Source organism: Sminthopsis crassicaudata, chromosome 3, assembly GCF_048593235.1.
Source record: "Sminthopsis crassicaudata isolate SCR6 chromosome 3, ASM4859323v1, whole genome shotgun sequence".
NCBI classification, from domain to species: Eukaryota; Metazoa; Chordata; class Mammalia; order Dasyuromorphia; family Dasyuridae; genus Sminthopsis; species Sminthopsis crassicaudata.
The window spans coordinates 507,116,606-507,134,857 of NC_133619.1; the positions used below are offsets into that span (position 1 = coordinate 507,116,606).

The following is an 18,252-nucleotide window of genomic DNA, read 5'->3' on the forward strand; positions in this document are numbered from 1 at the left end:
CCTCACAATTGTACCATGTAAGTACTACTCTCTGTATTTTTTTTTGATAAAAAAACCAAGGTTCATAGGGGGAGTAAGTTGCTCAGAGTCATGTAGTGAGTCACTAGCAGCACAGGAAAAAGAACCCCAATCTCCTGATTGATCATACAGTATGGCTCTTATTACATCATGGGATTTAGTATGAAGTCATTGTTTAATATCATTTGAAAGACAATATTATAGAAAAGGGTTTAAATTTTTCCTCCTTGGCCCCAGACATCAGAACTAGAAACAATGAGAATGAATTAAAAAAACATATTTTATGTACATGTAATAAAATTTTACAAAGCATTCTCTCAGTAAGTAGTGAATTCCCCACCTGCTAAAAATGCCATAGAGTGAATTCCTATGCAGCTATAGATTGAAAAAGATGATCTAAAGTCTCCACCAATGCTGAGCTTCAGGGATGATACACACACAAATATATACATATATGTATATTATGCATATATGCGTAAATATAAACTCAAGCTATCTGGCTCAAAACCCAATGCTTATGAGTAGCTCCTCATAAGTTTAAAGATGAAAAGAATATTAGAAGTCATCTGATCCAGTCCCCTCACTTTACAGAAGAAAAGGAAAAAGAAGGATGAAGTGTATTCCCCAGAATCACACAGCTAGTAAGCCAGTAAAGTAGGATTATTAAGTTGGTTTCCCTGACTCCAAGTCAAGCATTCTATTATATCCTGTACTTCTTGTTCCATTACTTAGAAGATCCCAAGTACTCATTAATTGTTATCTGTGTGTATGTACATTTATGAAATACTATCACATATGTATTAATAAATATATGATGTTTTATAAATTGATAATTAGATTACATATTGGTATGCATTACATATTATACATTAATAATTATGTAATGGATTCATTACATATTAATAATTATGTAATAAATTATGCATTGGGTGATATATTAATAATGACATGATGTATTCTTAAGATATTAACAATTATATAATATATTAGATTTTATTGTATTAATAATCATATATAAACATAGGCATTAATAATATATGTTATATAATAGTTATTATATTTTAATAATTATATATGTAATCTTTATATTGCATTACATATTCCCTGTGTATAGTATATGATATTTGTATTTGTGTATATACATACATATTAGTGTGTATATATATATATATATATATATATATATATATATATATATATATATATATATATATGTGTGTGTGTGTGTGTGTATGTATGTGTGTGTGTGTGTGTATATATATATACATATATATATATGTATATATATATACACACACACACACACACACACATATATATATATAGAGAGAGAGATTAGAGTGAATAGTGTAGTACACTATTGTATAGTGACATACTGGGCTAGCTAAGAGATAGATGGTTCATAGACTCTATATAATATATAAATATAATAATATAATATATAAAATGAGGTTTCTTGATGGGGAGATAAATTACATATGAACTCACTGAAAAAATAACTATACAGAGGCAGCTATATGATGCAGTAGATAGAACACTAGTCCTGGAATCAGGAGGACCTGAGTTCAAGTCTGGCCTCAGACACTTAACACTTCCTAGCTGTGTAACCCTGAGCAAGTCACTTAACACAAAGTCCTTCAAAAAAGAAAAAAAAAAGTGTGTGTGTGGGGAATCAGTGTTAAAAAGTGACTGTACAAAATTACAATATTTAAAGTAAATTCACTTTTAACAATATACACTTTAAATAATCTGATCTAATCTTCTCACTTTTAGAGATAAAGTCCTCAAGGTGACCCATGAGAATATCAGAATCAGAAATTAAACCCAAATCTTTTGACTTTAAATTCAGTGCATTTTATTTGTTTCTTACGATTCTTTTTTTATTTTTTAAAATTTCTTTTTTACACTTTCAAGTCAAATCAATTTCTTTTATTTCTTTTTTATTATTATTTGTCTCTTTATTTTCATTAACTTCTTTTTGTCCATTGTGTACTAAGAACACATATATACCATATAGACTTGAGGGGGAAGAATGGCCTACATTCAGGCTGTGCACAAACGTACATATACCCGTTCCTGTGAGGTCCTTCAGATATAAGAGGGGCAAAATGGTATTTAAGGGTTTAATTCTCCAACTGGATCCAAAAGAGCTTTTAATAAATATCATGAAACTAGGCAAGTGCAATGGGAGGCCAGCCACCCTTTCATCCTGGCTTGTATTCCAGGAGTTCTTCCTTGCCCTTCTCATTGTTAGTTGATGAAAGCTGCCACTATTCATTCTCATCTTGAAAAGCTTTTCTCTGCCAGCCTCCCTCTGTCCCTTTCTTTATTCCTTTCAATAGTTCTCCCGGCCCTTGATCTGATCTCTTGCCTTGGCCTCGAACCCTTTCAAGAGTCACAAACTCTAGTTTCAGGTGGTCCCCAAACCAGCTGATCCTGTTTCTTGCATTACCCCAGCAGGTAACATGAGGAAGGATCTTTGTTTGGATGGAATTCTGAGGAAACTAATACTTGGCTGGTTGCTTTCTGTAAGGGTCAGTGAGAGCTCCAAGGGTCCGGATGCAGACCGATTGTGCATGTGTGTTTCTTAAGTTCTCAACATTTAGGATCAACTCTTCAAAATGTTTGACACCGAAGAAAGCATACCTCTGGTGAAAGCTAATTCTTACAACAAGTGGAATGCTATTTGGGGTTCCTGGGGAGGTTAGGTTCCCAGGACTATTATCTTTTGGGGAGGGAAGACAAGATTGTTCTTATGAGTGAATTAAGCAACAAAGTTATCAGCCCACATTACAAGAATATACATGTAAACAAGTATCAACTAATGCTTATGTAAGGTAGCTAGATAGCATGGTGGATGGAATCCTAGACTTGGAATCAGGGACATCTCAAACACTTATTAGTGATCTTGGATAGGAAAATGTACCTGTCAGCCTCAGGTTCTCTTTCTTTCCCAGTTTTGATTTTTTGCTCTGTGGAATTCTTCAATGGTGGGTAAGGCAGATATAGGGAGGTAGAATGGATGATCTCTTAGGCACTTTCAAACTCTAAGGATTCTGGGTTTCTATTATTCCCCATTTCACATGTGGGAAAATCAAGACAGAAAGAGCATGGGGTAGCTTGAATATTGTTGACAGTTTGCACTCACCTAGTTCCTGTTTCCAGGATCCTGAAGATGATTATTATTCCTTTCTATCCCATGTAGTATAGCATTTTTGAAAGATCTATGTTTTCTTGAGTCTATACAACTCACACTACTGAAGACTGCACAGTTGCTGTGGTATAAAAATTTCATCTCCTAGTGGCCAACTCTTTCCTAATGAGCCCTTTTGTGCTGAAACAGTACAGTCCTTAAAAGAGATGCACACAGTGGCGTGATCTGTGATTCCCAGCTTAGTAGAATGCTTCAAACCAACTGACACAGCTCCTGAAATCCAAGATCACCTCCACAGCACAATAGGGCATGTGATAAGGAGGAAGGGAAGGATTTAGTAAAGGTTTTGCATCCAGTAGGTGCTTAATAAATGGAGGAAGGAAAGGAGAGGAGAGAGAACAGAGAGGAGAGGAAAAGATGAGAAAGGATGGAAGAAGAGTGTGTCAGTTAGTGACGAGGAAATTAAGAAATGTAGATGGCCTCAATTTTGTGCCAATAAAATTAATTTGAAAAGAAGTACATGTGAAAGATTGACTTTACCACTTGTAGAAGAATTTGAAGATTTCTTTATTCTGATGGCTAACTCAAAGAACACAATTCATTTCCCTTTATTATATGAAAAATTATTCAGGAAATTCAGTGATTTTTTTTTATCAGTTTCCTTACAGTAAGCTAGAAGAACCTTAAACTAGATTTCATCATAATAATGTTGTTCAGTTATTTTAGTCATGTCTAACTCTTCATGACCTCATTTGGGGATTTCTTTGCAAAGATATTTGAATGGTTTGTCATTTCCTTCTCCAGCTCATTTAAAACTGAGGAAAACATGGTGAAATGACTTGCCCACACAGCCGAATATCAGAGCCACAGGGCTAAGTATGTGAGGCTAGATTTGAATTCAGATATTTTTTACTCCAGTCCCAGTACTCTATACACTGTACCATTCAGCTGCCCCATCATAATAATAGCTAGCATTTAAACAGCCCTTTAATGTTAACAAAAACCTTTCCCTCTGCTATCTTATTTGATCCTCACAGCAACCCTGGGAGATAGGTATTACTAGGATAGCCATTTTGTAGATGCAGAAACTGAGGGAGAAATAAATTAAGCAACTTGCCCAGGTTCATATAGTTAATAACAATCTGGAGTAAGATTCAAACTAGGTTCATTCTTGCTCCAGGTTCCACATCAACTTTTACTTATAGGAGAACTGCCTGACCGACTCAAGTAAGGATGCAGCAGTGTAAAGTCTTGGATGACAGTGAAGAAATTAATTTGTGATTGTCTTCCTTTAAGACCTCATTGACCAATTACTTGTTTCATCATATAGAGTTTAATCTTATGCAAGACAATGAAACAACACGTGATTTTCATCATGGTATAATAATTGACCCCTTGTGAGTTCAACCCACAGGCAGCAAATTCTTTTGTTTCATAGTGAACAGAAAGCTCAATTTTTCTCCCCTTCCTTCTATCTGTGTATGTGTATGTAAGTGTATGTGTGTGAGCACACACATGTATATATGTTTTTACCTGGGAATAAACAGACCTTTTGGATTTTCTTCATTTCACTTCTAGATTTATGCTGAATTTTTGCAAGTAACTCCAGAATAGGAATGGGTGCACCAAACCTGGCAATTTGTTTCTGTAATGACTAAGAAGAATCAGAATCTTAGGCTGCCAGGGACATTCAGTAAAGAAAAATAGAAAGGGAAGGAAAAAGATATCATGCATTCTACATGAAACAAATTCTTGAACCTCAGTTTTGTTTTTGTATCTTTGAAATGGGGATAATGACATTTGCGTCTCCTTCTCCATAGGGTTCTTGGCAGGTTAGAACTCTGAAATTCTTAAAGAGATAGGAAAATGTAATCTATTCTGATGATGAAAATATGCTTTGGAGTCATCAAGTTACCACAAAGGGAAAGTTAAAAGCTTGAAAAATAAATAGCTAGAGACTGTTTCCTAATTTTTATTTACTCAGACTGGAGAATTTTGCTTGCCAAATGCTTTCAGTGTTTTTGTGGTACAATGAAATCCTCAGTGAATAAATCACTGGTAAATGGGAGAGGTATTGCCAGTGGTAGGATGTTGGTACATGAACATTTTACAGATTGTGCAGTCTTTTCAGGATTTGTTTGTCCTCGGGTTATGTAGACCCTTGAATGTCCTATCCATGTTATGAAATCCCAGATTCCTAGAATCTCCATGTTGGTTGACACCTTAACATTCCTCTAATAATACAAATGCTTTAGGAATAGAAACTGAGGAGGAGATTGAGTTCCCTTTCCTTAGCCCGTTCCTTCTACTAAACCTGGATTTATTAACTTAGTGACAAAAAAAATAATTTCCTTCTCTTTGGAGAAAATATTCAAATTTAGTCTTCTTGAGTCCAAGACAAGCTCTTTATTCTACTTCAACACTTAACTACCTCTAAAATAAGCTTATTCTAAAGGATCATTGGGTCATATATTTGCTGTTCTCAAAATGGATGTCTCTGCTGTCTCAAAAAAAGTCTTCAGATCATCAAGCAGCATAACAATAATTTATGTATACCTTCTTAAAGTTTTCCTTTAACTTTTTAGAGTTTATGAATTACATTATACACACACACACACACACACACACACACACACACACACACAATACCATTACACAAAATAGGCAATGTGTGTATTATCAGACCCATTTTAGAGATGAAGAAACAATAACATGGAAAGGCAAGAACTTGTCTAATGATAATATAGCCAAGAATTGTCAGAAACAGAATTTAAAACCACATATTCTCCCTCTTAGGCCAGGACTCTACCACACTAGCTTAGTTGAAGGGGAAGATTTCTGATTTTCTGCTGTCACAGTTTAAGAGTTGCTCAGAGGTGAAGCTAAGTATTGACACATACACACAGGGGGCTTATCCTCTGTCTGGTGGGCTGAAGATCTCCATCTTAGTATGAGCAACTCCCAATAGTGGTGTCTTTAATGAGAGGAATATCTATAAATAATTTAGTTCTCTCCCAGCTGAGTGTACTAGAGCCCTTTGCCCTTCCTGTTATCCATCTCATTTAATAATAGCTTTTTTTAAAAAGATGCTAAGCTTGTACAGGACCCTTCAGAATCAACCAGCATTTTGTCAGGGCTGGAGGATGGTACTGATACTGTAGCCGAATAATGGCCTCGTTACAGCTTGTGATGAATGAGCCCGTTGTCCGTCCAGCTGGCTCATTGCCTACAGCTTTGCATAATCATTTGGGTACCAACCTAAGTCTCAGTGCTGAGCATCCAAGCTATTATCTGTCATCTTCATCCTTCAAGGAAGATACATTTGGCAAACTGTGGCAATTTGGGAAATGCCAGTTACACCTACTGGAGAGAATGTGGGATATATAGTCAGGTTTGAATCTCACCCCTGATACTTAACTAGTTCTGTGAATATAGGCAAGTAGCTTTCCTTCTCTGAGCTTCAGTATCTTTATCTGTGAGCTTAAGATAATAGTACCCATAGTTTCTATCACATAACAATTTGTGAAGGCTTAAAGGAGAAAATGTGTATAAAGTGTTTTGAAAACTTTAAAATAATTATATAAATACCACTTATCATTTTTAATACCTCAAGAGAAGGTACATGAATTTCCAGGTTTTCTAGCAGGAAGGGGTCCTAGATCTTTTTTTTTTAATAAACCTTTAATTTTACAGATGAGGAAACTAAGGCTCAGAGTAAGAGTCTTAACTGAGATCACACAGTTAAATAAGTAACAGAGGTGAGATTGGAACTTATGGATTGTGAGACCAAAAATGGGTCTCCTTCTTGTCCTCTATTCTTACTCTCTTTGTATTTTCCCACTAATGCATATCTTAATTTCTCTGTAGTTAGGATCCATGAATTGTTCTGAGCCACCTATCATCCCTCACAAAAAGGCCTCTTTAGATGGTCTTGGAATGACAGACACATAATCTGTCACTGGGCCTGAATTCAAAGTGTTTCCAGTTCATAAGCATTTGCCAGACCCTCTGCCATGTTAGGATAGCCTTTGAGTGCCCAAGCTTTTCTTCATCAAAAAGAGGCATTAGAGGGGGACTTTAATTGAAGTATTCCTTTTTGGGGGTCAAAAAGCAATTACAGTTCTCTTATAAGCGTTACTCAAACATAAAACATATACACCTGCTCATATTTTAAGATTATTTATAGTTTTCAATTTACCTAATCCTTTCTAGTATTTGTGGACTTTATAGTCAGTGAGGGTGATTTTACTATCCACTTTTTTCTGTATATATGCCATATATATCCCTCTTATTAGATCTTGGAGGGCAGCAACTATGTCACTTTTTATATTCATATACTGTGCATCAAACACAATACTTTGAATTTAATAGGCATTTATGAATTGAATTGAATATTTGCACTTCATGTGTGGACAAAGATATAAAAATCTTCTCTCCATGATAATCTACAATAAAACTTGAGCTAAGCCAATTTCTGTATTAATGTGTTTGTTACTGTTCAGTCATTTCAGACTTTGATGGCAAGGATAGTAGAATGGTTTGCCATTTCCTTTTCCAGTTCATTTTACAGATGAGGAAACTAAGGCAAACAGGATTAAATTACTTATCTAGGGTCACATAGATAATAAATCTCAGGCTGGATTTGAATTCAGGAAGATGAATCTTCCTGATGCCAGGCCTGGAGTATTATCTGCAGTACCACCTAGTTACCCCTTGAACATAATAGGTAATTATTGAATAGAATATTTAATTAAATTGAAAACCTTCCTTCAAAGATAGTCTCCACTAAACTTTGAGCTAATCCATATGCCGCACTAACACCTTACAGATGATTAAAATGTCATGGAGACTATTGCCAGATTGTCAGCTCCCTTCCCAACTATAGCATTAGGGGTTTTGGAGCTGAAAGGAACAGTTAAGCTCACCAGCCCATTCTCTTATTTTACAGAATTTTTTCATCTGAAACTCAAAAAGATTGAGTAACTGATCTAATCAATCAACCATCAAGTGTTTGCTGAGTTCAGCATCCTCAGTGAAGCATATGTCCTGACAGTCAAATCACTGCTACTACCTTGGCCAGCATCTTCTTTGACATCTTGATGGGAATATCCTCAGGATGCTGAATCTAAGAGCCTTGGAAATTGCAGTGTCCCACCAATCACCAAATCTGCTTACACCCCCCATAGGCATCATTGAGGGAAGAAATAATCATGGAGAAGGGGCCTAACTTCTTCATCACTATCAACAATTGGCAACTAACTGTCACTAAAAGGCAGGAAGGCACAAAAACTCTAGGAATGGCAGTATTGCTTGGCCCCAAGCCCAGAGCTACCATTCCTGTTTTTAGCCCAGCCCTCATAGCTATCATCTAGGGAAGCAATTCCTATGGGAAAAAATACCTGCCATATCCACCAATGGCCCACCAACCTATATACACAGGCAGACTAGCCAGTCTAAAATGAAATAACAAGGATATCTCTCCCAATTAAGAATTCAAGAGGCATCATAGGCTAGGCATGTCAAACGACCACCACAACCTAGACCAAAGCTTCTCAAACTTTCAATACATTATGAATGTGAGGGTCAGGAAATTATAATTTTTAGCAGCAAATGTTTGATCTGTACACTATTTTATATACCTGTACACTTTGGGTTGTATAAAAATTTATCAGGTGAAAAGTATAAAAAGTTTAAGGATCCCTTCCCTCAGATCCTGATGGGGCAACTCACAACCCTAAGAATCCTAGGGAAAATGACATGATACAAGAGGCATCCATACTGTCTGCCAAGGACAGTTGACCTGCAGTTGAATGGTCTCCCCCCCCTTAGCACATTCTTTAGAAACAGGGATTGTCTTTCTTTTCTATTTGTATCCTAGCATTTAAGACTACTTTGCACATAGAGTAGTTAATAAATGTTTTATTTATTTGCTTATTCATTCATTCATTTCCTATATTCCAAATACTGTTCTAAGGGGAAAAAAAGTTAAAACAATCTCTATCCAAAAGGAACTTACCTTATATCTGGGAAAATCATATGTACACATTTAAACAGAGGCAAAATATGTAAAAAGTAAATGTAAGATAATGTGGAGAGTGGAGATGTGGAGAATGAAGGTGAGAAGAGGCAGTATCAGGCCATAGGAGCAGTAGATTCATGTATCTATAGTTTGATCCATCCAGTATAATCCCCTTCTTTTGCCTATGAGAAAACATCAAGGAAGTTAAGCAATTTGTCCAAGTTCACATAGCTAATAATAACTATAAATAGACTTTGATTAGTATAGGACCCGTGTAATAGGTGGAACTTTATCTGAGATTTGAAGGAAGCCAGCTGAGAAGTAGAGATGAAGAGGAAGAGCATTCCAGGCCTGGAAGACAGCTTATGCAATGGTATGAAGGTAGGAGATAGGAAATTATATGTGAGTGATAGAAAGTGGACTAGCTTGACTACAGGAATTGGTGGGAGTAATCTTGTAATCACCCCGGAAAGGGAGTCTGGAGACAGATTGGGAAGGGTTTTAAATGACAAATAAAGGAGTATATATTTCAACATAGAGGCAATGAGAAGCAACTGAAACATCTTGAGCAGAGGGCAACTTGATCAGACTTGTATTTAAGGACCACACCTGTGTGGAGAGGAGAGTAATTGGAGGCATGGAGACTAGTAAGGAAGGTATGGCAACTGTCCACATGAGTGTGGTGCTGAAGGTAGTTAAGAGTGATTGTTGTGATTCATATATGTCCAACTCTCTGTGACCCCTTTTGAAGTTCTCTTGGCAAAGATACTGGGACCACACCTGTGTGAAGAAGAGAGTAATTAGAGGCATAGAGACTAGTAAGGAAGCTATGGCAACTGTTCACATGAATGAAGGTGGTGCTGAAGGTAGTTAGGTATGATTGTTGTGATTCAGACATGTCCAACTCTCTGTGACCCCATTTGGGGTTCTCTTGGTAAAGACACCAGGGTGATTTGCCATTTCCTTCTCAAATTCATTTTACAGATAAGGAAACCAAGGCAAATGTTAAATGGCTTGTTCAGGGTCACACAGCTAGTAAGTGGGTAAGGAGTGAAGCAGGACTCAAAACCAGGACTTCAGACTCCAAATTAATGGCTTTTTTCATTATATTCATTTATAACTCAGTAACACTGGTGGGAAGAGCTAAACAGTGCATATCTACTTAGAAGAATCTGTAGCTTTCTTCCCTCCTACCATCCCCCTGCCTCTCTTTCATCCTCTGTCACTCAAGATGACAAGCCACTATGCTACATGTTTTTTTCCCCAAGCTGCTGAGTGATGCTATTCTTTGAAAATAATATAATGTCCTTTTTGCAACAGAAATACTGCCTGCAGATGGGAGAACCTCTATTAACTGATGCTTTGGGGGAATGTGTTCTGATTAATGGAATTGTAAGCCTAATTGACGGGATAGGTAATATAAATACTCTTTTAAGACTTTAACCCTTGTTTAGCATTCATTCAAAAAGCTCTCCTTGTGTACCTATAACTGCCTTGTCTGTGCAGGGACCTATGGTATTTACAGTGGGTAAAATATATCTCTTTTTACTTTAATAAACAATATTCCTTTTGTTCCAGGAGGAAAAGAAACAGAGAGAATGTGATGTGATAGATTAAGTATTGGGGCTGGAATAAGGAAAACCTGAATTCAAATCTAGTTTCAGACACTTATTAGCTATGGGACCTGTGGGAACTTAACTTCTGTTTTTCTAAATTACTTCAACTATAAAATGGGGATAATAATAGCACCATTTATCTTTCTGAGTTGTGAGAATCTAATGAGACAATATTTATAAAATGCTTAGCAAGTGGCTGGCACATTGTAGGCTAGCTATTTTGATGATGATGGTTGTGATGATTGACACAAGGCTTCTGCCCTCAAGAACACTACAGTTTTGAAGATGAATCTGAATCATCTACTCTAGGTAGTTTCATGTAATCTTCCATGTTTCAGGATCTCAGTGCTTCTTGATATTTAATTTCTCCTCTACTCAGGTGCCAAAATAATTTTAAAGTCTGTATGTCTAGGTAGGGCAATGGATGGGATGCTGATCATGAAGTCAGGATTCAAATAATGTCACCTATACTTACTAGCTGTGTTACTCTGGGCATACCACTTAATCCCTTTATACCTCATCCTTTTTTTCCCCTCATCTATAAAATGAGGGGGTTGCAATCAATGGCCTTGAGGATCCCCTTTTCCATCTCTAAATCTATGGTCCTAAATCTGATGATATTCCCCTACCTTCTCAAAAAAATTAGTAGATTAAATTTAAATTTCTTGGCCTTGTGTTTAAAGCCTTTACCAATCTAGCCTCATCCAACTTCTCCAGACTTATTTCATGTCATTCTACTAATGCATCCTATATTTCAACCAAAATATCCTAATTTGTTCCCAGAGTTTAACACTCCATTTCTAGCATTCCTGCTTTGGCAGCTGCTTGCCTGCTTTACTTCCCTCTCCCTTCCTACCAGGTGATAGAAAGTCCTCTATAATCCATTGATACATTATCACAGAATCCTTTCTCCATTCCCCAGAACTTACTGCATGCTCTTCCCAAATATAAGCCTGCATTTCTTGGCCTATTCCCATGTCTAAATTTCCCAGTCAGATTCCCAAATTTAGAATCCAAGAGTTGGGAGGGACCTTAAAAATTATCTATTTCAGCATCTTGCTGGATAAGATACCCCTACTCTAACATTCCCAACAAGGGCCTACTATGAGCATGTCACTGGGCTATTTTCTAAAGGGGTAGTGGTAAGTGCCATTTAGCTTCAATAGAAATACCTCAAGGTCTCAGCCATTCATCACTTCACATGACCCCATCCCATTTCTGGACAGCTCTAGGTGAAAACTTCTTCCTAATATATGGATAAAATCTCTTTCTATATAACTTCCCTCCATTGGTCCTAGGTCTTATATCTGGAGCCAATCATTTATTGCACACTGAAACATTTATTACACACTAAGTATATGCATTGTACTAAGGGCCTTGTTGATATTTGAAGAGAGCTATTATGTATCTCTTAAGTTTTTTCTTGGTCAAGGTAAATAGCTCCATTCCATTTAAACATCCTCTTTTGCTTTCTCCAAGTATCCCTTCAGGTTACCAATGTCCCTCCTAAAACTTGTTAAGCTTATGTGGCTCCTAACTTATCTGAGAAGCTTGTCTATTTGGAGACAGAGCTGGAAATAGTCTCTGTAGGCACAAATCTCATGACCACCTTCTATTCTGCATGAACACATCTCAACTTTTATAGAATTAAGGAATATCTCAGTCTCTCCCATCAGCTGAAAGGGATTCCTCCCTCTCTAAAACTTACTTATGTTACTTATGATTAAAGTTGCAGGATTTAGATTCAGGTATGCAGGGAATTATAGAAGTCATCTCCTCTATCCTTCTCACAGGAGGAAAATAAGGAAACTGAGATTTAAAGAGATTATATGACTTGCCTAAAGTCACATGGTTAATAAGCATCTGACCTAGGATCCAAACTCTGGTCTTTGGTTCCAAAGTCCATGCTTTCCACACTCTACTACACTGCCTCCTAGTAATTATTGTAATTTGAACCCAGGTCTTTTGATTCCAAACCCAACTCCCTGATGATATCTCACAACTAGGTTATTTGTGTGTACTTTTCTCTCCGCAGACAACAAGTTTCTTAAAGGGTGGGAAATGTCACATTTCATCTTTGAATCCTCAACACTGTTCATGGGGCTGTACACACAGTTGGCACTTAATAAGTGGTGACCGAATTGGTTTGAATCAATAGTTCTGTGGGCGAGGTGGGGGAAGAGTAGGCTTTAAGCTGTCACTGCTGCTCTATTTGGAATAACAGCATGTGGAGAGATGAAATATATAGAAAGCTTTTAATGACACTTTAATATCTATGTGAAGTGTTCCAAAGCAGGCCCCCTCACTGTACGATTCCCTTGGAAGAAAAGCTCTTTTAGTGAAGGGCTCTTTGGTTATATTTCTGTAAACACTAATGATGTTCAGTCAAGTGATACTGAGGGTACAAAAACTCTGCTTCTGAAGTCCTGTTCCAGCTCTAGCAGACCACCTGGGTCTGTCCTGCTCCTCTTAAGGTCACCTGTCTGCCTGGTCTCCATGTATGATGTCCCCCATATCTAGAATGCTTCCTCCCATTTCTGCCTATAAAAACTATGTCCATCTTCCAGATTCCCAGCTTAAAGGTTACTTACTTCTGGAAGCACCCCCTCACTCCCCTGCTGCAAGTGAGTTCTCCTTCAGGAGCACTATCATATCATATAGCTGACACTGCTCACATACTTTTCATATTCGGTTTTCATTCACTTTACAAATAATGAAGTTATAGGGAAATGTGTGAGTAGCACCAGGTGGTGCTATTTGGGGAGAATCACTTTCACAAGTTTTAAATCCTGTCTTTCACTCTTACATACATGACATTGCACGAGTATTTCCCTGGTCCTCAGTTTTATCATCTGAAAAATTAGGGAATGGAACTAAATGGCTGCGGAGGTCCCTTCCACCTTCAGCTGTCATCCTCTATAACTATATCCATAGATCTTTTTCTGGTTGCAGATGGTATTTTCTATCCAAAGTCTAGTGGTAATCCTTTGGATCACTGAACCACTGAGAAGAACCAATAGTTGATCATTGCACATTCTTGTTGTTATTGTGTACAATGTATTGTTGGTTCTGCTTGTTTTACTCAGAATTAGTTCATGTAAATCTTTCCAGGCCTTTCTAAAATCACTTTTTTATAGAACAATAATATTTCTTTATCTTCATATACCACAAATTGTGGTACATGAAGCTAATGGTTAGATCATTTCACCACTCCACCAACAAAATATTAGGGTTTGGCTTTATTCTTTTTGTCCTTTTCAAATTGTAAACTTTTTGAGTATTAGAAATTTTTTGTTCATTTTGTTACGGTGATTAGAGCTCTGGATGAAGTCAGAGAGCCTGGGTTTAAATTCTAACTTTGTCACTTCCTCCCTGTGTGATGTTGGCAAAGTCCCTTAAGCTTCCAAGACTACAGATATCCCTTTTCTTTAGAATGAAGGTATCAAACTGGGTGATCTCAAAGGTCTCGTCCCTCTCAGAATCTGTGATCCTATGATTTTCAGCATGAGGTTTTCATTTGTTGAATGAGAAGATATCCTGGAATAGTGAGAAAGACTCAGGAAACAAGTCTAGATTAAAATCCCATCCTTTAGACTTGCTATGCTTGCAACTTTATCTAGCTCATTTAAACTTCACTGAGCCTCAGTTTCCTAATGTGGAAGATGAGGGAAAATGTTCCTTGTACTATCTGCCTCACAGTGTTATGAAAAAAAAGTATTTTGTAAGCCTGAAAGTGCCATAGAAACATCAGCTCCTGTTGGCTAGATGGATTGACTACAAGAGTCCAGAGATCTCGGCTTCCAGGTCAATGAATCCCAATCTGTTTGCTCCTGTTGTTCATGTTTCAGCCACCTCCAAGGAAATGATAAACCTATACAGATGGATTGTTCCTTCTAGTGAAAACTTTTTTTTTTCTTCCACAGCAGATTATAGATTGGCTTCCCTACCACCAGGCAAGTGAGTCTAGTGTTTATGATGTTCTCTCCAATGGAATCTATCCTTGTCCTGTTAACAATTCACAGAGCTCCACATATTAATAAACTGGCAGCAAGGTTAACACAACTTGGAGTCATTGTTTAAGGTTTAATTTTTTTCACTCTTGTAAAGATGAAGAACATTCATTCTACACAAAAGATTCTTGAGCCATAAGGGAAACAATGTCTTATCTACATTACAAAATATTGTCAACTTGAGATAGAAATGATGATGATGTCTAAGAGTCCAGGATCTGTGAACCTTAGTTTCTTCATCTGTAAACGTGGGAGTGATAATAATAGTACCTTCCTCACAGAGATGTTGGTGGGACTTAAATGAGATAATATCTATAGAGTGATTTTACAGAGCTATGTAAATATTCATCATCATCATCATCATCATCATCATCATCATCATCATCGTTATAGAAGTGACTTAGAAACTTGTGATTAAGGTTAGTGTCCTACTTGAGGTTAGTTAGGACGTCAATTACAATTCCACACTAACTTGCTGTATGTGCATGTAAATTTTTGTAATAATAATCATAGATTGCATGATGTTAGTACTTCACAATTTACTAAGTGTTTTTATTTTAACAACCATTAAGAAGTAGTCATGTCAAGTGAGATTATCTAAGTTTCACAAATGAGGATGTTGAGACAGAGAAAACTTAAGTTCTTTGTCATTGTCGTATGATTCATAAATACTGGAGCTGGACCTGTCTAGGATTTCTTGGGTTTATGTTATTTTCTTTTCTATATATAAAAACAAAGGTAGTGATAAGAAATGTTGGAATTAGAAGCGAATTTAGAAATCTTTTAATCCAACCTAATTTCACAGGTGAGGGAACCAAGGCTAAGAAAGAATATGTGACTCTTCCAATGGCATTAAATTATTTGGTGATAAAACTAGAGCTCGAAATCCTGGCATTCCAGATTTACTGTAATTCAGTATATTTTTCAAAGCCCCATGCTTGACTTCAGTGTTCTAACAGTCCAGATCTCACATGCTGATCTGTGCTTTAGCCTTCTCTGTTCTAAGATCAGTCTTAGTTGGGATGTGATGAGTTCTGTAAGCAGTTTAGGCTGGTATGGTGTGGATAGCTGAGGGAGAGGCCTTTAACTCCAAAGTAGTTAAGTGCTCTGATGAGGTCAGTGTGCTCTGGAAATTCAAGGAAGCAATACTTCATCTGGATGCTAGAAAGCAGCTTAACCACCCAGTATGCCTTAATCCTGATTAAGAAAGTCCTCGACACTACTCTTGTGCTATTGATTCCAATTTTGCTGAAAAGCTTTGATTATGACCTGATGATGAATGGAAATGAGCCTGCAAGGAAAAAAATCACAAAGAATCCCAGAATGTTTGAGCTAAAATAGAGCTTAAAATGTTGAATGTTACAGCATGGAAAGTTGAAAGTTATAGCTGAAAGGGACATTTTTAAAATGCCATCTAGTTCTACCACATCAGTTCCCAAAGATAAAAATAAGGAGGCAAAGGGAAGTGACTTGACCAAGGTCACATACCAAGTATCCTAGTTGGCACTTGAACGGAGGTCTTCTAATGCTTCCATAATTTTGTTGTTTTTATTTCCTCTTAGTGACACACCCAGAGCTAACTTAACTAGGGATATATGAAGTAAATCTGTGATCTCCTTTCCTCTGGTTCTGCTTTACTCACTGTTTCAGTTCTTATAAATTTGACTTAGTTATCTATATATTTGAAAAATAAGGCCTTTGTCAGAAACACTTACTATAAACTTTCTCCTCCCCCCTGCAGTTTTCTTCTTCTTCTTTTTTTTAATTTTGGTTTCATCTTTCTTGTTTCTGCAAAAACTTGTAAATTTATTATAATCAAAATTTTCCATTTTGCATTTTGTAATGTTCTCTATTGTTTGGTCATAAAGTCTTCCCTTCTCTATAGATCTCAGAGGTAAACTATTCCATGTTCTCCAAATTAGTTTATATTATCATCCTTTATATCTAAATCATACTGTATGAGTTCATCCAAGACTTCCTGAGTGTCTCTGAAACTGTTCCTTTAATCATTTCTTATACCAATCTCAAACCACCATTAACCTGGCATGACTAGCTCAGTTTCTTTCTACATGAAAGCCTTAGGGCTGTTGCTTATACATCAAAATGTCATCAAGAAGCTTTACTTAGAAGATGATGATGCAGAAATGTGTCATAATGAGGTTTGTGGAGAGGAGCTCATGGGGAAAAGCACTATGGGAAAGGTTATGAGGGTTAGGCAGAAGGAGTCTCATCTGCTGAAAGTATGAGATGTCAATGATGAATCCCCTCAGGGTAGGGTAAGGTGGGAAATGCACTCATAATAGACTAGATTTTTGAGGCACATTTGGGGCCATTGCTGACCCAGACTCCTATTCAAGCCAGATTATTGGGGTAATAAGCTACCCTCCTCCTCTAGTCTAAATTTGGGTATTTCTCATTCATGGAGGGAAATCAGTGCTTCTCAAAATACTTGCAACAATGGGAGTCTTTTTGTTTAAGAATTGTATTGATTTCATTTGTTTTTATATTATAGCCATTTCTGGATGTGCTAATCACCTCCTACAAATCTCTCATGTAACAAAGAAAGCAAAAGCATCTGATACAGTGACCACATTTAAAAGTGTATACAGCATCACATACATTGCTGCCTCTCTAGTGAAAGGGGAGGGAAATTCCTCCTTCAGCTTCTCTTGGGACCAAGATGGGTCATTTCAGAAGCCTTCGTTTAAACAAAACTAGTGGAATCTTTGTGTTCATAATTCTTACCTATCAGAACCAAGTTAAATACTTTAAGATATTAGATGGATCTTTTTTTTTTGAAAAATAGAAACATACTTATTACAAACCATTACATGAATGTGTCTCAAACCTAAATATAGTGGCAAGGAATTCCTTAGTGAATTTTTAGAGAAAGCTAATGCAGAAGGTGATAGAGCAGTGTGTGGTGAAGACTATTTTGGTAAGTTCTTGTACCCTGCCTACTCTTCTTGGTTCAGAAACTCAGTATAGGTATAAACTCTTTTACTTGAATATAACTCTAATTTTTTAAATCTTATATTTCCAAATCATTTTTATTTTTATTCTAATGATGTTATAAACCACTTTAAGTTGAGTATAATTAGCTATCATATATGTTTATGTGTATATGTATTCATCAGTAAAGATACAAACACACACACATACATATTCTATAGTATATTTCAGAACAATGTTAGATGCTGCTCTTCTTACTAGTTACTTCACAACTATTTTTATTTTCCATATCACTCATTGAAAACATGGTTGCTTGCTTTATGCTTTGTTTTTGTTGTATGATAGGACAGGAAATAGGAATTATATTTATTCATCCCATATTCACATTTTAAGAAAATAAAGCTTTGTTTCCCATTTCTATGTATCTTGTGCCTATATTCCTTTGTGACCATTTTTTAATTTATTGTTCAATTAACAAAGATA

General features: G+C 36.5%; 1 protein-coding gene across 8 annotated transcripts in view; it reads left to right on the top strand.

Moving 5' to 3' along the window:
- The window catches only part of TENM4 (teneurin transmembrane protein 4), a 1,584,659-nt gene that overhangs the window by 614,114 nt on the left and 952,293 nt on the right, over positions 1–18,252 (top strand). The gene's annotated exons all lie outside the window — the stretch shown is intronic.